This window comes from Mytilus edulis, chromosome 10 (genome assembly GCF_963676685.1).
Source record: "Mytilus edulis chromosome 10, xbMytEdul2.2, whole genome shotgun sequence".
Classification (NCBI taxonomy): domain Eukaryota; kingdom Metazoa; phylum Mollusca; class Bivalvia; order Mytilida; family Mytilidae; genus Mytilus; species Mytilus edulis.
The window spans coordinates 70,946,864-70,968,087 of NC_092353.1; the positions used below are offsets into that span (position 1 = coordinate 70,946,864).

Sequence of the window (21,224 nt, forward strand, 5' to 3'; positions counted from 1 at the left end):
AGGTAAAATGACAAAAATACCCAACTCCAATAGAAATTTAAAATGGAAAGTCCCTAATAAAATGACAAAATTAAAATGCTCAAACACATCAGATGAAAGAAAAACAACTGATGTATTCCTGACTTGGTACAGGCATGTCCTTGTGTATAAAAGATGGATTCAACCTGTTTATATAGGTCTCTAAACTTTTCACTAACATGACAGTCGCATAAAATTACATTATAATGATAACGATATTGTAGCATGTAAAACATTTTTTGCAAGTAAAAGTATTACTTTCATGTGAACAATCTCTACATAGAATGAATTTGGGCGCGAATGACGACAGAAAAATTCAAATTCATATATATTTTTTTCAAAGGGTTCGAAAACGATGCTCTTCAATTTTGTTCAGATCCGTTCCTAGGCAACTTTTCGTTTCTACTTAACGATATCTTGAATAGTGAAAGTACTGGTAATATGAATTCCTGCGCTGGGACTAAAACTACTATAAATATAACGTACTCTACAGGAGCGAGCAACACACTCAAAGTAGGATTTTCAGGTAACTTAATGCATTCAAATTTAGTCACATAAAGCATGTTAAAATGTTGTCACATAAAACCAACTGCTCTCTCATTAATTAGAACCTTTAACAATGTGTGAAATCTGTATGTTGTTCAAGGCTCATAATGCGTTCACTTGAATAAAACATATTGGCTTTTTCCTTAGTTGTTCTAACCTTTTAAGAAACGCGAAAAACATTTCCCAGCGGATACTGTTTTAAATTTGTAAAAACAAATAGATTTGCAACCAATCATGTATCTTAAATGAAAAAAGTTATTTGAAAGAAATTACAAAATTAACAAATTCCAATAAAAACAGAGATTCCTTTATCAAATGGCGAAATAAAATACTCAAACGAATTGGAAATAACTGTCATATTCTAAATTGGTACAACCTTAAATGTATTTGAAACTATGAAAGATGCTAAGATGACTGACCAATAAGATAAACAGGTGTATATTATGGTCCGACACCTGCTTCTCAATAAAAACAAACACATATTTTTGAAAGGTTGTATTCGGTAAAACTTTTCGGAATGTTTAATACCATTCCATCTTTGTATTTGATTAGGCTTTTAAACTCGTTTGATTTTGGCAAATAAGATGCGTCTTACGTAGAAAATACGTCAGTATAGAATACCAAATTGTACAAATGGTGTCTTGATTTTAATTTTATAAGTTTTAGACGGTTAAACGCTTCTTTTGTTGAATTGTCAATTATTCCTGTTAAACAACTACCAATTTTCTTTTTTCTACAGATGATGGATACACTGGGTGCATGGTTAACATAAAGTCAGAATCTCAATACTACACAAGCTGGTATAACTTTGACAGTTCACCGGACTTAATCATAAACCCTAGATTTACATGCCTGGTAAATACTTATCATTTAAGTGTGTATCACATTGGACCATAAGGCTTGCCCACACATAATACATGTTATACGTTGAATTCTTATTTATCTTTTATATTTAAATAGAGCTTTGAAAGATGGTTTTATCTAAGTTTTAATAATATGAAAATCCTATTATTCAAATAAAAACCTTTTTCACTATTTATAAGGGGGCCCTAAATGAAACAAACGAAGCTAGTTTTCATGAAAATAACTATACATTTCTTTAATAATGCTTCAGCTCCAAGTTGAGATTTGTCTCACTGAAAATTTTGCCATTTGCATTAATACGGGTAACTAGTTAAGATTTCCTCTTACCTGCATATGAAGTGTTTTACCAATTTCATAGGGTAAAAATACGTCTAATAGGAGTTAATTATTAATTAACATGTCCATTTCAATCAAATGATACATGTACTAGTACATGTAAAATCTGTCATTGATGTTTATATATTCATTTGTATTTTATTTGTGTGGTGATCATTGTATTATAGTTTTCGTAGAAACGTTGTTAAACGAAATTTGAGTATTATTATCACATCATTCTTTTAAAAGAGGGACGAAAGATACCAAAGGGACAGTCAAACTCATAAATCTAAAACAAACTGACAACGCCATGGCTAAAAATGAAAAAGACAAACAGAAAAACAATAGTACACATGACACAACAATTAGACAGCTTTGACAGCTTGCTCAAATAACTATTTTACAAGACATTATTACACTTCTGATATTCTGTTATATGATATGATAGGAATTGCACAGTCAAATATTGTACATTTGGTCATTTGACCGTAAAATATACAGCAAATTCATATTATATATCAAATATTTCTGTATATTTAGATTGTTAAATATGATGGAACTAATGTCACGGCCTCACAGAGAGTGCGAATGTGTCATGAAGGACAAGAGGCAACATCTAAACCGTCCGACACAACACCATTGTATCCATCTAATTCAGTGACCTCAGGGGGTTTGCTCACACTGGCACCGTATGGTAAATGATAAAGATTCTGACTAAAATATAAAATTACTATATTATAATCAAATTGAATTGAATAGTCTGTATGAGTTATTATTTTTATTTCAACGACGATAAATCATGAAGAACTCTTGAAATGTCTTCATTTGTGTGTTGGTAAGTAATTAGCGGTCTCATTGAGTAACTCGTTGCTAGCTTCTTGTCACAATATCAAAGTCAAATTCCAAAACACTGATGTAATAAGAAAAAGACAAAACTCAGCATGGTCAGTTGGTATATCACAACGTTTATTAACTTTTTCACCTTGGTTCCTTTCGATTAATTTAACTGTTTTTCTTTATCAAGACTTCAAGGCTAACAATAGTATGTGCTGTAGATGGTCCAATCTGGAAACATACTATATGAAAGAGAGGCGAAAGATACAAAATTGATAATTGAAACAATATGTCAAAATCAAACGGACATTGACATGACAAAAAAACGAAAAACGATTAAAAATATAATATTCACAGTATACAAATCACAACATAGAAAAAAATAAAGACTGATAAACAAGAACCCCAATAATAACTTGTGTGATCTTAAGGAAGCTGGCTTGTCATGTTTTGGATTTTTTATCCGATTTTCGGAATCCTCTGGTTTTATCCATTTGAATGCCTTGAAAAAATTTGCCCGGTGACCTCCATTTTTCTTTCTGTTAATCTTTTGCATGTATAATGATAAACCATCTGTATAAGTCTTATAAAATTTTAATTACTTTTTAACAGTTTTTGAGAACTTCAACCTGTCAATGATAAAGCTATGAAAAGTCAAGAGAGAATATTTTCCCGCCAAAATTTCAATGACTAATATCTCGAAAACAAGCACGGCGACCTATAATTTTTTTTGCTCTTTGGATTCCTTTATTAATCCCCTATCAATATAAACTAGTGTTTTGAAAAGTTAATTACTTTGAAACTGAGAAGCCAACTCCCTTAAGTGCCACGGAAGTGTAAGTAAATCCTGTTGCACATGTTGCACCCGTCGTATTGCTTATACTAGTACAAGCATGGAAATAAGCATTATTTTGTTAGTACGTTTTCAAGGAAAAGAGGACAACTAGTGGTTACTACAATTGAAACATATCCGTCGACATCTTCAACCCGGAAGTTACGAAACGATCAATCAAATCGAATTTAATGGTTTCCTTGTAGGCATTAAGAAAATAATGATAGGAAATACAAGCCCTGGGATATCGTATCAACTCGGATATATATACTTAACATGCAGGTGCTGCTGGAATATTGCTATACATAAATGGACAGTTCACGATGGGGAGGCTAACATCATCTCTTTTGTCGTAGATTTCTTTCTTTCTTAAAGACAATTAATGTCAATTTCTATATTTAAGTCAAGATATGTACAGAATGATATTTTGAGGCAGGTGTAACCTTATTTGTTAAAAAATTCTTGCTTCTAGGTCGATGTGATAAATGCGTTCCACATAATTATTAAACCTTGCATTATTATCGATATAGCAGAACATGAAGTTAAAAGATAAGGTAGATTACTTTCCTTCCTCTTCTGAAGATCCTGTATGAAGTGAACCCCATCTGAATAAAGGAGCACATATATTTTCCAATTATCCACCTCAGGACAAACATTTAACATCACGATCAGTCTGGGTCATCTCTCTATCTCCAAATTCGCCAAATTATTAGTTATCTTCCATCTTAATTTTAGTCATGAAAATAGGAAGTTGACAGCAGAAAAGCCGATTTTGGTGGATGCTAGTTTGATGGCTTTTATCTAAGTAAACATTAAGAGGAAATTGAGATTTCAAGCATACCTAATTGTTTATTATGCTTAATATTACATTACTGGGATATTTGAGATGATAGGTCACTCTATAGGGACTTAAGATTGATTTTTCACAATAATAACACGTCAACATGTATAATTATTTTAATATTATTTTTATAAAGATAAACTCGTTGCTTTTTGTTGTTATAATTAGTATCGTTTTATTTTCTTCAGAAACTTGTGTTGTAAGTATTATTACATGTATTTGTTCAAATATACATTACTCATAAGGAAATGGTTCAAAATTTAATAAAAAAAAATGAAGATAAACCTGTTAACTTCCAAATACTAAGTGCTGCATAAAAATAAATCAAATTATCGAAAAATAAGCATACAGAGCCAATGAGGTTATAACTATAATTATAATTGTAACAAAAAATAAATTTCAAATCAAAACTGATCTTTTCATTGTATTGCAATATTTCATTGTATATGTTTGACCGAGAAGTTAAACAAGTATCAAAAGATTCCATATATATTTACTAAAATTTTATGATACTATTAGCATTTTTCAATAGATTTAATTGGCACTAAAACTGGATAATAAATATGATGAGTAAACAAAACAGATTTACTTTTTTACATTGGCTTTTTTATATTTAATTATTTTTAAGTAGGCTGTTGCTTATAATGTTAATTTCACAATTAATAATAATAAAATCTATCACTTGATTTTTTCAATGTAAGTAAAATGTCGACAGATAATACTGAAGCACATATCCAGTTAACTTAGTAATTACACACATAATATTTGGAACTACAATGGTATCTGGTCTCTGTGTCTCCGAATGTACTAACCAAAGAGAAGGTAATAGAATTTTAACTGTATACAACCAGGAAAGTTATTATATGATTTTAATAACATTATTTTACAAATTTCTGCAGCTTTCAATTCATCAATCATAAAAATGTGGTAGCACTAGCTTGCCTACATTTAACAACAATATCAGCAATCGGCAGAACTTGACAGAATATATTAAATCAATAAAACATAACATATATATCATATTACATAAACAATAATATAACAATATACATATGTTTCAGGATCCGAATCAACACCACTCCGGTTGTGTTCAAACATTTTGTTGGACTCCATTGAAACACTATTTTTGGTTATGTGCGTTGTATTTGGTGGCAAATAAACACATTTGGTAACATAAAAATAAACAATCCATCTTGAATTACTGACAACTATATACTTAAATATGATAAAATAATTTAAACAGCAGTATATGGTGTTTATCTGGGTTTTTATCAACCAATTACGTCAGTATGAGGAAACTTTGTTTTGTTATTTGATTTTGCCATGTAATTATGGACTTTCCGAATTGATTTTCCTCTGAGTTCAGTATTTTTGTGATTTTACTTTTTTTCACACAGCTGGCGTACACGTCGGATGTTATCTAGATATAAAACTATGTTGAATCCAATTTGTTTGTTTCCTAAAAAAAGCAAGTACAAAGTTAATAATATGAAAGAGGGTTTCTATTCGTTCCGTTCGCTTATCTATTGGGGGTCCTTTTATGTTTTAGGCACCCCTATTTAATTTACCATGGAGCTAGTATATTTTTTTTAAAAGAGGCTGTTATGGGTACAGAATCATTTTTACTAGATGCATAAATTTGTTGACAAAATGACAAAAACGATGTAAGTTCCAATGTAAACAATATTCTAAGATCTAATTACAACATGAATAAGATAACCTTTACTAATAGGATTGTTTAAAGGTTCGATAAGTTTACATGAATCACATAGTGATTTCCGTGATTTCAGTACAATATTACCGAAAAATTACGGATGTAAAATAAGTTTCATACATGTACAGCCAATATTAGTAACCAAACCATTATTTGTATCTATGAACGTATTCAGTAAATGGCTTAGGTAATTTATGGTAACGTACAATTGCAATTGATGCATTGGTAACGTTCGTAAAAAACTATGACCTCACTACACACACGAGCATAACGAACGAGTTTGGATATATAAACACCATACGATTGAGCAAAAGGATCATCGCCGTCTAAAAAATGAAAAGAAACCTTAGGAAATGAAAAATCGTCTTTTCTGTCCTAAATTTAGTTTGGATTTACCTTCAGAAATTGAAATGTCTAAATCTGGAAAAGAATAACTACTGTTGTTTACGTTAGATTTATAATAATACTTTATTCCAAAAGAAAGTACAGCTTATAGTATGTACATACAATTTTTGACAACTAGATTATACATGCATCGTATTACATAAACAAACATATGATCAATTTGTTTTAACTACATTTAAATACACTAAATCGCTCTTATACAATACAATTTCAAATTTTATATAAAGTAAGTTCCTTTGGATAAATTTTGTTTCTATATTTAGAGACTCTGGGTTACTAAACTGAAAATATAATCAAGATAACGGTAAGTACTGTTACATGTGTCAACCAAATGTAACAATGACATGTCTTTATGCTTAGTTTGTCTATAAACAATGATTCAAAGCACTACAGAAAAAAAACTTCTTTTTAACCAGCGCAATAAGTGCCCATAGGAATACATGAAACCTGTCGATACACTTTATAGGCGAAACATAGTTTTACATATATATTGTCCGGCGGAAAATTTAAAGCTTCAATCATATCTTCACATTTCCAGTAAGTGTATCTAGCATACTTCCCTTTTTCGTTACAGAAAAAGGCTTTCAATACTTTTATTTTGGCATTGCAGAAGTCATGTCTTCTTTAATTGTCCATGGCGTTAAACCTTGAATCCTTGACTGTGACGTGTTTAAATTAGTTTTAGTCTCTGGAGTATGATTCGTTCTAATTAATTTTTCATGTCTTTTCAACTCACTTTCAGTAACTGCGAATTCTTTCAAATCGTACTTTCTTATAAATTAAACTTTTTGGTACAATTTGTAATTCATTTCTGTTATTCAGTGTTAACTTGTTTTTGGTTATATCTCGCCTCACTATACCACCTTTGATAGGTATTTAGTGTGACGATAATTTTAAATTCTGCGTTTGCATTGTAAACAAAAAAAAATCCACACTCTTAAAAACAAAATTGTGGCACATTATTTTATATATAATTTACTGTATTCAATGTCATTTTGTCCTTGGTTAAATCTGTCTTTTTGACATTGTTACACCTTTTTTTCAATTAATATTGTATTTATGTTGTGTCTTATATCAACCCTATAGACCACTTTCGAGTTCATCCGTCACCGGAAAAAACTCGTCAATTATACGCGCCTTTATCATCGTCATTTGTGCGTTTAGGGGCGTCGTCACTTCCTTTCAATGTTGAGCGAGTGGTTGGAAAACTATAATTCTATATTGTACGAATTATTCGGCAAATTGAATTCTCAAAATTGACAATCAACACTGCTGTCATTAGGGAAATGTCAGTAAGTACCTACAGAGCAACCATTATTTCTAGTTTATCCTGCACAAAGACGATCACTAAGACGCTTGATGAACGTAAATAGTGCAGGGATACAGGCGAGCCCCTCTATCTGGTAAATGACGTCATAAAGGCGTGTATAATTGACGAATTTTTGCCGGTGACGGATGAACTCGAAAGTGGTCTATTCGTTCAGAGTATACTTACTTGTATTTGTGTTCATGTCGTTTGATCCAGTTAAGCCATTTCAATTGATATTTTATTGTGTGTCTTTTTATGTTGTATTGTTACACTATTGTTTAAGGTTAGGGTGAACGTTGGTGCCTTTTTAAACGTTTAACCCGTTGCATTTGTATGCGCCTGTCCTAAGGTCAGATGCCGTTTGTGCAGTATTTACATTTGAATCGTTTGTTGGTATGGTTCACAATTGTTTCTCGTTTTTCGTTTTTTTTATATTGATTGAACCGTTGGTTTTCCTGTTTGAATTGTTTTACACTAGTCATTTTGGGGCCCTTGCTGTTCGTTGTGAGCCAAGGCACAGTGTTGAAGGCCATGCTTTGACCTATAACCAACGTTTCAGATAGTGTGACGTTGATGGCACTCATAGCACATCTTCTATTTATATTTAAGAATAGCAAATAGATTTGCAATGAGATTAAAAGAATGAAAGTTTTTCTTGATAAGATTGTTTGGAGTGAAGTGTAAAGAGTAGAAACATATTTCGTTTACGTTTATCAAAATATATAGCCAAAATAGTTTTGACATCATAAAGCACGTATTTGTTCTATACCACGAATATAACTTTTCTCTAACATAGAAAAGGACACAGTGTGTATATTAACTGATAGTACACGTTTTTTATCCTGACTTTGGACAGTACACGTAACAGATTAAAACTGATTAAACATCGCATAACACACGACTGTATACACTGTGTCCAATATGCTGTCTTCGGATCCGCGTAACGAACATATTTCCGTTATGGTTTTATAGTTTTATAGACGTTTCATTGACTTGAAAAATGAAACGAATGGAGTTGTTGCTTAATATAGGTTAAATTTGTTGTACATGGGAGTATTTTTTTAAATATTTTTATTCTTTCACTTATTTACTTTCGTAGACCTCGTCACCTTTGTTTACGTTTTGCTGTACAGCAACTATTTTTTTTTTTTTTTTTTTTTTTAAATTTCCGATGCAAGTAGATATTGATCTGCAACAACTGAACATTTATTCATAAAGTACTGGTTGGGTTATTGCAAACACAATGAAGAAAAATATTGAAAATACACATAAAAACAAATTTACTGAAAGCAAACAGACAGTCACAGTACATTCAAGTATTAAAAACGTAGGAATTGATCCATAACTCTTTTTTTAAAACACAATTTAGATATCCAACCACCCTATTTCTGCATTCAAGATTCAAATTACTTAGCAAATCCAAATATAGTAGATATAACAGTACTAGCTGACAGAGAGGTAGAAAAATATGTTCAATGATTATTGTGGAAGAAACGCACAACATCTGTAATCGTACCTCATCGTTGTAAGGGTTGGATGAGCAAGTTTAAAGTTATTTAGAAAATACCCTAGTCGACAGGTTGGTTTATGTTTGTTAAGGTCCACCATTTTCCCACGACCAGCAGGACTGCTTGGGGTGTGACTGTTATAGCAGTTCATCTTATGCCGTTGTGTAGATTCAGGGGTGCAGCACGAATAAGTGTATCGATATTTGCTAGGTAGCTGACGATTTAAATGGAAGTGTTTAATAAATCCATGATGTGGACAAGACACAAACTGGCGATCTAAAAAAGCAACTTTACCATTTCCATCGTTGTCAAATGGGGTATTCCGTGTTTCCGTACTACATTTAAAATTCAGGGGGAGATTGCAACAGCTTATGTCATATCTAACATGGCTCCCAGCATCATTCCGAACCAAGTGGAATGACCTCATAGCTGTTAATCCACAATCGGGACTTTGACGATCGAGAAATATAGTGTTTCCGTTCCCATCAATAGTGTACCACGTGTTGATATTCAGGCAGTTTCCGTAGTAATGGCGTCTTTTCCGGCTTAAGATATTAGAATCCTGGTTGACTCTTACAAGAAATCCTTTCTTTAGTTTGTCGATCTGTTGGACCTTGTCCAATTGCGCATTTGTCAGAAGGACTAGGCCGAAAATCAACATGATTCGACAGCTAATCATTTCTTTAAAGCCAGTAATCACAGGCATATAGCTGAAAACATAATTGAAATTGTATGAAACTATTTAAAGTGTATATAGATATGTACTTTTTTTTATACTTATGCTCGGTTCAGAATTTTATCTAGCCAAAACTCATGAGAAATGTAAACATTATAAAGCATAAAAGCTACAATGGCTAAACAAAAAGGTCAAGATTGTTTTAGTCAAATATGGCTTTTTCAATTTCAATACAATTACTGCATTTTGAAATGAAAATGTATAATAGCATAATATATTCGCTTATTACGTCATGAGTTATTGTCATACACATGATATTATTCTTTTTATCACTCATTTCAAACCTGTTTTATAATTCTGAAAAAGGAACGTTATATGTAAACTTGAGAATGGAAATGGGGAATGTGTCAAAGAGACAACCCGACCAAAAAGCAGACAAAAGCCGAAGGCCACCAATTTTGTGTGAGTAACTATATTACTACTGGGTTTGGGCGTTTTAGATGATGAATAATCCCAAATATCATTTTGGATGCATAAACATTAAAATAGTGATATTTCTATTTTATCTATTTTTCATGTATTGATGTTGATATAGAGACCAGATCGTCGATAGAAGCTGCTAAATCAATTCACAATTTTCTAGACTCTGGTGGTTAGAGCTTAACATATTGTATAAATGAAAGTTGTATAACATGAACTTCTCGATATCATTGTTAGTTAAGTTTAGTCATTGGATTGTTGTCTTATCGACTCCATTTCAAGTTTTATTCATACAAAATGAATACTACAAATAAAGTAATTTTATGTGGTTGTTTTAACGAAAAAATTATTAGAATCCCACTTTTTAAAAACCTTTTCTCTTCAAAACTGACACAACTGACAAAGAAAATGTTATATATGTTCCAGACCACACGAGTATTTGGACCGTACGCGTACGGTCCAGCTCACCATACATGTTTTGGGATCATATGGGTTAAATATACACAAACATTTATCAAAATCTTTATATCTAGTTAATATACAAATTGTTATTATTACAGTTAGATGGATAAGGTGAATAAACGAACAATTGAACTTAAATATTTGTTTATTTGTATATCCGTAAATCCTATTTTGTTACTCAAGATGAAACTGGCTTCCACAAAGAACGTCATAATTTTTTTTCATTAACATGTTTTGTTCGTGCATGTTCCTTTTCATATGCATTTTTTTGTAAAGTTCCTAAATATTTTAAAACTATTGTCCTCCCACTCTATGTTTACCTCCGATAACTTCAATTTCAATTAGCATACTGGGCTGCAATTAATGAATTACTGACATGCCAAATACAGGTTAATAGATTAAATAAGCGTGATTTTTTTTAAATAGTTATAATATTAAAAGTTTTTATTTCAATTACTATTGAACTTTTCATATTAATTTGAGATATAGAATCATATTCAAAAAAATGTAGCTGTGGCCATTGATTGACAACCTTAAATTATCCCATTGACTGGGGCAGATTATGTCAACGTTTGTCTGTAACAACCGCTGCTCACTATGTACTTGTTAAAGGCACTTAAACTGTGGGGTCACAAAAGGTTCTCAACACTTAAATAAAGAAATAAGAAAAACTAATCAGGAATAACACGATGTTTTGATTTATTTCAATAATATAAATCAAAACATAAAGTTATTCCTGATTAATTTTTCGAACTATTTTAATATAAAAGGCGTTAAGAACCTTTGGTGACCCCACAGTTTAAATTCTATAATAAGTAAGTAGTGAGCAGTTGTCGTTGCAGACACACGTTCACCGATACGTACGGCAAAAAGATAGCATTGGAAATTTGTCCATGTTTTTGACATTCAATACATTCGGTATATCTATAATAATTCCAACCAGCCGATTCTACTGCTCACAAAATGTCACGGTCTGCATGTTCAAGCAACATCCGGGTATTTCTATCATATTCTTAAGGGCAATAAAGACATATAATCACAACAATAACAAAGAATGCAATGAAGCATTTATTATATTGTGTATTAATATATAAAAGCGATTTTTCAAAAATGATTTTTCCCCCAGAAGTACTACAATATTAGCAAGCATTCATAATAGGCATTTTGACTAAAATCATCATCTAGGTTAATATTTTTTTTATTATAAATAAAGTTCAATAATTTAATTTTGGATGCAACGCGTCTTCTGATTGGCTGACGATATTTTGTAATCAGCCCATATACATATTTTAGTCATGTGACCGTGACATCATCAGCTTTTCATGTTTTTCTACGGTTTTAAATGGAATTTAGAATTAAATTATAAGAAATAACTGTAATATTTTTTCTATCTATTCGAAATAACATAAAAAATGAGGTGCACACTGTTAAATAACCCGCTACGCGCGTTATTCAGTGTGCACCAATTTTTTTTATGTTATTTCTTCATAGACAGAAAAAATACTAGTCATTCCTTAAAAGGTTTGAATCTTGTCTTAAAAAGTAAATTATTTTCACAGTTAAATTCGTTTTAAAACAAAAGATTAAGCAGTTATATTTTCAAAGTTAAGCACCAGCATCATTTCACTTTAAGTTGTTCAGATCATAAGGTCTTGTGGATGCATGACGATATCATTGGTTCCGACTATACGCACAGCATCTATAATTGTAGCGTATTTTACCACGAGATGGACGGACAAGTTTAAAGCTATTCAGGAAGTATCCAAGGTGACAGGTCACTTGGTGTCTATCAAGATATACAAAATTCTTTCCACTACCATCAGAATTAGTTGGTGTACTGTGTGACGTGCATCTCATGTTTGCCCGCTCCGATCCATTTGGTGTACAGCACGAATAAGTATACCTGTACATGTCGAGAGCTCCATTGCGGTTCAGGTGAAACTGCTTTAAAAATCCGTTATAGGGACAAGCTACTTGATGACGATCCAAATATATCACCTTACCTCTCCCATCAAAATTGAAATTGGTGTGTCGTGATTCGGTTGTACATCTGAAATCACGAGGTAGACTGCAACAACTTAAATCATATCTGACCTTGTTTCCGGCTCCGTTCCGTACCAAATGAAATGATCTCATAGCGGTAAGCCCACAGTTTGGACTTTGACGGTCCAAATAGACAGTATTGCCGCCTCCATCGACGGTAAATGGTGTATTCACGGGAGTGCAGTGTCCGTAGTAGTCACGCTTACGTCGAAGTAGACTTTTTGAGGCTTCCGTCTCAGGATCAGAATCCGTTTCCATTGGCTTGTGTATATGTACTTTACTCTCCTCCTCAGCCCGTATGACAAGAAAAGCTGAGACAAGCAACATCATCTTTAGAACAGCCATCTTTAATACCAAATTGTCAAGTTTCTGAAATGAAAAATACATTCTGTTAAAACTAGAATCTTACAATAACTGCTTATTAAATTTGTATAGGTACATGTATTTTATTATTTAGATTATATTTTTACTAATATCGCATAATTTTTTTTACAAAATACAATTTTATCATCATCATACGGTTCGATTATACATGTATAAGAATATCTTCACAAACTTGTGAATGTTCTTAAAACAATAAAAGGACAGGTTCCCCAGTAAATAATGTGTCCTAGCTGTCTAAATGATACAATGAACTCACAAATTCTTGAATTCACGGCCATTTTACTGGCTGCTCCCGAATTCCCGCGAATTAAACGGTCCAATCCCGAACTTCTGCATCTCTAGCATGTTTTTTTTCCCTTCAAGTTATGTACCGGACGCACATTCCAAAATATATAGTACAAGCAAGAATTAGTACACATGCAGTTGAAATTCACATCAAGGAAAATATAGTTATGATAGAATATAGAATGCAATAAATTGTAATTATACTTAATAAGCTATGTAAGATTACACACACACGTCCATTGTTCACACGCTTTTTATATTTGTGCTTGTTAAAATGAATATGAAAAAAACCATTATAGATTATTTGCGTCTGTAGCGCTTTCCTTGACCAACTTTTATCAAGAGTGAACTGGTCAATTTGATTTTAAAAAATCAAGTACCGAAACAAAAGATGAGCTATATATCCCACTTCAAAGCAATTTCAATTTGGATTTCAAAGAGGACCATCAATTTATTAGAAACTCTAATTATAACGCTGAATGAATCAAGAATCAAATAAAAGACACTTACCATCAAAGATGAAGATCTGACAATTTACAAAAACTATTTACTTTAGCAGACAAATTTATAGGACTGTTCAAGGACGTTATTACATATTTACGTCTTTAAAATTGACCACTGACATATTTGAATATTCATGATTATTGAACTTTTGTCACTCTAAAGTTTACCCTTGACATCAAGAACTGAAGAAGTAAACAAAAATTAAAAAACGCTCAATCTTTTTTTCCGACCGGGACGAAGCTGAATTTCCGATTAGGAAGACGTTATTATCCGTTTATACTAATTTTGGTACACTGAATGTTATTTTCCACAATATTAAATCTTAACTATAGCACGTCGTCCTTGTACGGGGAACCAAATGGGACTTGCACTTTTTTTAATCAAAATTAATTTTGTGTACACAAAATTCAATTTTGTCTTAAAAAAATCATGTTTGTCTTAAAAAACTATGTGATACAGACTTGTTTTATGAGAACTTCAATATGATAATGTCAAAAGTTATTTTTTAGACAATTATTTTTATTGTAGACAAACTTCATTTTTTGTAGACAAAATTCATTTTAGTAGACAATAGACAAAATTCGTTTTTGTTGACAAAATTCATTTTTTTTTCATGCTCATTGTTGAAGGCCGTATGGTGACCTATAGTTGTTAATTTCTGTGTCATTTGGTCCCTTGCGGAGAGTTTTCTCATTGGCAATCATATCACATCATCTTTTTTTATAAACAATAAAAAAATATATAATCTGATCTCTCATCAAGTAAAATGAATATTCCGCCTAAAAAAAAATCCTCCAGTGCTCCCCTCCCCGTCTCCCCATATACAACCAGGACCTACTCGCATTATACCCAAAGTGAAACCACTACATTGAGTGGCTACCAGTTAGTATGAGTCTTTATCTGTCTCTTTTGACTGTCCCTATGGTATCTTTCGCCCCTCCTTTAAACTAACTCTGAAAAACTCTGAAATTAGATCAATTAGAATAAACTAGAGGCTCTCAAGAGCCTGTGTCGCTCTAATTGGTCTATGTGGATATTAAACAAAAGACACAGATGGATTAATGACAAAATTGTGTTTTGGTGATGGTGATGTGTTTGTAGATCTCACTTTACTGAACATTCTTGCTACTTACAATTATATCTATCTATAATGAACTTGGCCCATAAGTTACAGAGGAAAATATTTTGTTAAAATTTACAAAAATTTACAAAATTTATGAAAATGGTTAAAAAATGACTGTAAAGGGCAATAACTCCTTAAGGGGTCAACTGACCATTTTGGTCATGTAGACTTATTTGTAGATCTTACTTTGCTGAACATTATTTCTTTTTACAGTTTATCTTTATCTATAAAATATTCAAGATAATAACCAAAAACGGTAAAATTTCCTTAAAAATTACCAATTCAGGGTCAGCAACCCAACAACCAGCTGTCTGATTCATCTGCAAATTTCAGGGCAGATAGATCTTTACTTGAAATTTAACCCCTTCTCGGATTTGCTCTAAATGCTTCGGTTTCAAAGTTATAAGCCAAAATCTACATTTTACCCCTATGTTCTATTTTTAGCCATGGCAGCATTCATGGTTTGATGGCCGGGTCACCGCACACATTTTTTAAACAATGTACCTCAATGATAATTGTCGCTAAGTATGGTTGAATTTGACCCAGTAGTTTCAAAAGAGAAAATTTTTTGTAAAAGATTACAAAAATTTACGAAAAATTGGTAAAAAATTACTATAAAAGGCAATAACTCTGCAAGGGGTCAACTTACCCTTTTGGTCATGTTGACTTATTTGTCAATCTTACTTTTTTGAACATTATTGCTGTTTACAGTTCATCTCTATCTATAATAATATTCAAGATAATATCCAAAAACGGCAAAATTTCCCTAAAATTGCCAATTCAGGGGCATCAACCCAACAACCGGTTGTCCGATTCGTCTGAAAATTTCAGGGCAGATTTCGGTTTCAGAGTTATTAGCCAAAATCTACATTTTACCCCTATGTTATATGTTTAGCCATGGTAGCCATCTTGGTTGGTTGTTTGGCCGGGTCACTGGACACATTTTTTAAACTAATACCCAAATGATGATTATGGCAAAGTTTGGTTAAATTTGGTCTAATAGTTTCAGAGGAGAAGATTTTTGTAAAAGTTAACGACGACGGACGACCACAGACGACGGACGCCAAGTGATGAGAAAAGCTCACTTGGCCTTTTATGGCAGGTGAGCTTAAAAGGGAAGTCAAAATAGGAACAATTGATTGAAATGAGCCAGAGTGAACTCATTCTGTGAGGATTCTGTATTGTGACAATTTCAATATAATCTCTCTTGCAGAATTAAAATAAAACAAGGAATTACTAAAAGCATTGTCTTCTTCTTTTTCTTTCAGACCCGTCATGAGATGTGGCAATAACGATGAAAATTCATATCACTTCTTTTTTGTATGTCCTAATTATGGGAATATAACGGAATCAAACTACTACGATCTAAAAATCTGAACTGGTAACCAGAGAAGACGCCACATAATTTGAACACCTTAACCTCCGATGATTCGTCATTAATAATGAAATTAAAAGAAGTATAAAGAATTAATATGAATTTGATAAAGAGTGAAAGAGATTTCTAATTGTGTACTAAGTAATATAGTACACTAAAGTGTATATTCTGTACAACCATTCACATCATCACATATCAGCTTTTATACATATTGAAAAGACAACAACCCGACCAAAGAGCAGATAACAACTGAAGGTCGCCAATGGGTTTTCAATGCAGCGAGAAAATCCCGCACCCGGAGGTGTGCTTCAGCTGGCCCCTAGCAAAAATGTATACTAGTTCAGTGTTAATGGACGTCAAACTAAACTCCGAAATATATTGAAGAAACTAAAGTTAAAAATCATACAAGACTAACAAAGACTAGAGGCATGCATGCTTTGTAACTATTCTATATAGAATAATACATGGCAAAATGCGTATCGCATACTGTATCACCACACGAAAACAATATCAGTCCCGAGAGTATGCGCTACAGGGTAGGTGATACAGACTGGAAAAAAGAACCTTTATTAGATATACGAAATTGCTATTCGGTCTTTATTATGTAATTTTCTAATATCTGTGTCTGGATGGAAGTTCCTTAATTTCTTATTTTTTTCAAAGTGTATTTTTCCTTATCTTTAAAGTTTTCATGCGCATGATTTTACTTTTTAAAATGTAACGTAATTAGATGATTTTTTGTATTATTTATATCGTTCTTTTTTTTTAAACAACAGAGGGGCCTCGGTGGCCGAGTGGTCTAAGTAGTTACTACTCAGTCAGGATTCTACTTCGTCAAAATAATCTCCCCATTACGCCAGTTCATTTTCATAATAGTAGAAATGGAAGCCATTGTAGTGACGACGCGCTGCCAATTTTGCTCTTGGAAACCGATAAATTTATCCACATTGCACAATTACGACCCTTATATGTCAGTTGTATTTTAAAAGACAAATGTATCAACTAGCTAATGAGCATCAGTTGATGATCTTGTCTGCATTGATTCAACTTAAAACTATTGTCTAATCGGTTGTCAGGTAGAATTTTCAAAAAATGCATTTTCATCATCCAACTTGAAAGACTGTCGTCAAGTACTTTGAGTAAAAAAAAAATAGCTATTCGAACACACCTACTCTTGATTTTTTTTTGTGATTCATTTGATAGGTATTTCACTTGACCCATATATTTCATCTTTTAGTACTGTGATTTTTTTATGTTATAAAGTCAACCTGTAGCTTTGATATATAAAAATGATAGAATCTGAAGCGAGACGATGTATGAAATATTCTTACTTTGTACGATATCAAGACAAAATATTCAACTCAAACACGCCCCAACTTAAAAAGGTGCACTCGATTTTCTCTTTTAGGTACAATTGTTACCCATTTTTTGGATTTTTTTCTCGAGTCACATAATGGAAGCGCAGACACGAAAATTACTGAACTAATAGATTGATATGTTTTCAGTCCGTGCTATTTAAAAAAAAAATCGGAGGTTATGCATTTTTACCTCCAACTTGACACATACGGTAACCCATGTCGTCGACTTGATATCTAATTGTTCTGCTTAACTTTGTACTAGATAAATTGAAAACTTATGCAAATGGTGTTTTTAAAATAAAACACTTCGTAATTGAGAAGAAAATTGTCATTTTATTTGTTTTTATTAACTTTTAAAAATGTTGTCGTTATAGTAAACATTACAGTAAGCATTTATCGCCTTCTCTAACAAAGAGCTTCGATTTTTTTGTTCTTTTTCAACCGAGTTTCCGCCTGTACTGTAATCACTAGCCTGTCAACACTGAGGTGAGTTCGAAACCCGCTCGTGCGGGTGCACTCGACTCCAATCTTAATTGACTTGGATTGTCAAGTATTCCTATCGAAGGTCGTTGGTTTTCTCCAAACACTCCGGCTTCCTCCACCAATAAAAACAGGCCGCCACGAAATAGCCTAAATGCGGTTGTTTTGTTTTAATCCTTATTGATCTTAACCATTTTGGCCATTATTCTTCAATCTGTACCCTTCGATAGCATTCCATGATATATATGCAAATACATTATCATTTTAAATAATTATAAACAGATTTAAGCTTTGATAAACTGTACATAAATAGGCCGTTAGTTTTCTCGTTTGTTTTAAATTTGTCATATCGGGGCCTATAGCTGACTTACATAATGCGATATAAGCTATGTTCATGTTGAAGACCGTACCAAGACCTATAATAGTTGTAAAATATCTGTGTCATGTTGGTCGCTTGTGGAGAGTTGACTCATTAGCAATCATACCACATCTTCTTTCTGTATATGTAGACCTAACTTATATAAACTCTTTTACATGCATTCATGCAAATTTTGTTTTTCAACTGTTGAACTTCAGTTGAACAAGAAATGTATACATGATCATACCTAGTTTTATAACTGGTTGTCTCCGGTTGTACTATCTAATAACTTCATATGTTTATCATAACAAAAAAACAAAAAATCGGTCATTGATCACACGTAGTCAACAGGATTATTATTATCCTGTTGACTGCGTGTGATTAATGACCGATTTTTTGTTTTTTTGTTTAAAAATAACTTGACATCTGATCTCAAGTACAATTATTAGTTATTTGATTTCATTTACACAAAACCTACTCGATACTACATGTAGCAAAGTTATAAGAATTGAACTGCCTGGGGGATGAGATATCAAAAAACCTGTTTAACCCTGCGGCATTTTTGAGCATGTCCCATGTTCAGGCTCCTCTGGCCTTGTTACTCTTGTATGATTTTTAGTTTCCGTTGTGTAAATTTAGGAGTTTAGTATGACGTACGTTCATTATAATTGAACTAGTGCATACATTTTGTTTAGGGGCCAGGTGAACCACGCCTCCGGTGCGGTAGTTTCTCGCTGCATTGAAGACCCCATTGGTGGCATTCAACTGTTGTTTGCTCTCAATATTGTTCGGATTGTTGTCTTTTTGATACACAGGGGCGGATCCCGGATTTTGGAAAGGGGGGGGGGTAATAAATTTCGCTGAGCGGAGCGAGGCGAAAAAATATTGGGGACCTTTTTTTTGTGCTAAAAAACATAAAATGCATTTTAGTTAAAGTGTAGGGACTGGACATTTTTGGTGCCGTATTCTCTACATTGATTGTCTATTATAAAATGATAGAATGGATCCAAAGCTATGTACTATTTAATATATTTGAAGTGGAATTTGTCAGTAAAAATTGGACATGGGAAATTCCCGTTTGTTGTATGGTTAGTTAGCATAACTTTACAGATTTCTTGTGAACAAGATATACATGTACGGCTATTCAATGAAATTTACAATACGACCGACACGAAGAAAAGCAAACAAGAAACTTTTATCCATTGACATGTTTGGTTGAAATGTTTCACCCAACAATGGAAGATAGGGGTACAAATCAAACAAAAGGCTACGAATGAATCGGAAACGAAAATGAAGTTGTGAATAACGTTCGACACATGGAGTCATATAGGCCACACCCAGGAGCCGGTTGCAGTCGGGCTTTGAAAAAAATTCAGTATATCAGTTCGGCGGGACAGACCTTCCGGTCAGATATGGGATTCACATGCAATCCTCCCCCCCCCCCCAAAAAAAAAAAAATAAATAAAAAATACGCCCGTTTTTTTAGAGTGTAATGGAGTATAATTTTTTGTTGGGTGAAATTGTGATAAAGAAGTCAATACGTCCTTGCTCAATACTTTGAAGGCGTCATCCTGAGCCTAAACATGTGTTACTGTAATCTGAATTTCAAAATGACTGAGTGACGGTTTTTTTTTCGACGTACTTGTCAACTCCACCGTAGCGAATCACATAACTTTGACATAATCAATAATATATTACAGTGAATACGAGCGAAAAATGTCTTTATAAGTGGAGAACTGTCGCATTAAAATTAAATACACAGCAAAATTCACGAAGTCTAGGCTAAAAAAGTGCCAGCAAAAGGGGGAGGGGCGTACGCCCTCTACGCCCCCTCTGAATGCGCTACTGACCTATGATCCCATTTCCATTTTCATTTTCAATTCTATTTAACTCTAAAAAAAAGTTCATTTATTATTTATCTTTTTTTGTTCAACTTACTACAATACAGTTGGAACAATACATTTCTCATTTTTATCGACAATATAAACAAACACATGGTGTTATATATGTTACAGTAAATAGTAGAAATTAGGTATTACATGTAATCACTAAAATTTAGGGATTACTTGTAATTCCTATTGCACTTAGTAAATACATGTAATTCCTGAAACTGCCCAGTTATTACCAGTAATTACTAATTGTAAAACGAATTTTTACAGCCATTTACTAACTGTTGAAAACGACATTTATTCTTCTATTCTTGTAATACTTGCTCACATACACAATATAATGTGATTCAATAATATCAGTTTGGAAAATAAAACACAAACATAATGTACCCTTGCTAAATATATTAGCATATTTGAAAATATCTATTTGATTTTTTTGCAAATGTTTTATTTCTGTGATACATAATTAAACCTATACATGTACTTTACATTTGCTATGCAAAGATATTTTTTAAAAACACATATGAAACTGTATCAATTAACTGAACTGTCAAAGCGGTCTTTAGTTGTATAGCGAGCAAATTTTATTTTAAAACTCACAACCTAACACAAACGATGATA

At 32.5% G+C, this 21,224-nt stretch overlaps 1 long non-coding RNA gene across 1 annotated transcript; it reads left to right on the plus strand.

Annotated features, from left to right (window-relative positions):
- The first annotated feature begins 392 nt into the window (after positions 1-392).
- LOC139491795 (uncharacterized) lies at positions 393-2,399 on the plus strand. The gene is made up of 3 exons (XR_011656642.1): positions 393-544; positions 1,304-1,419; positions 2,284-2,399. It is a non-coding gene; the product is annotated as an uncharacterized lncRNA (long non-coding RNA).
- The last annotated feature ends 18,825 nt before the right edge of the window (positions 2,400-21,224 follow it).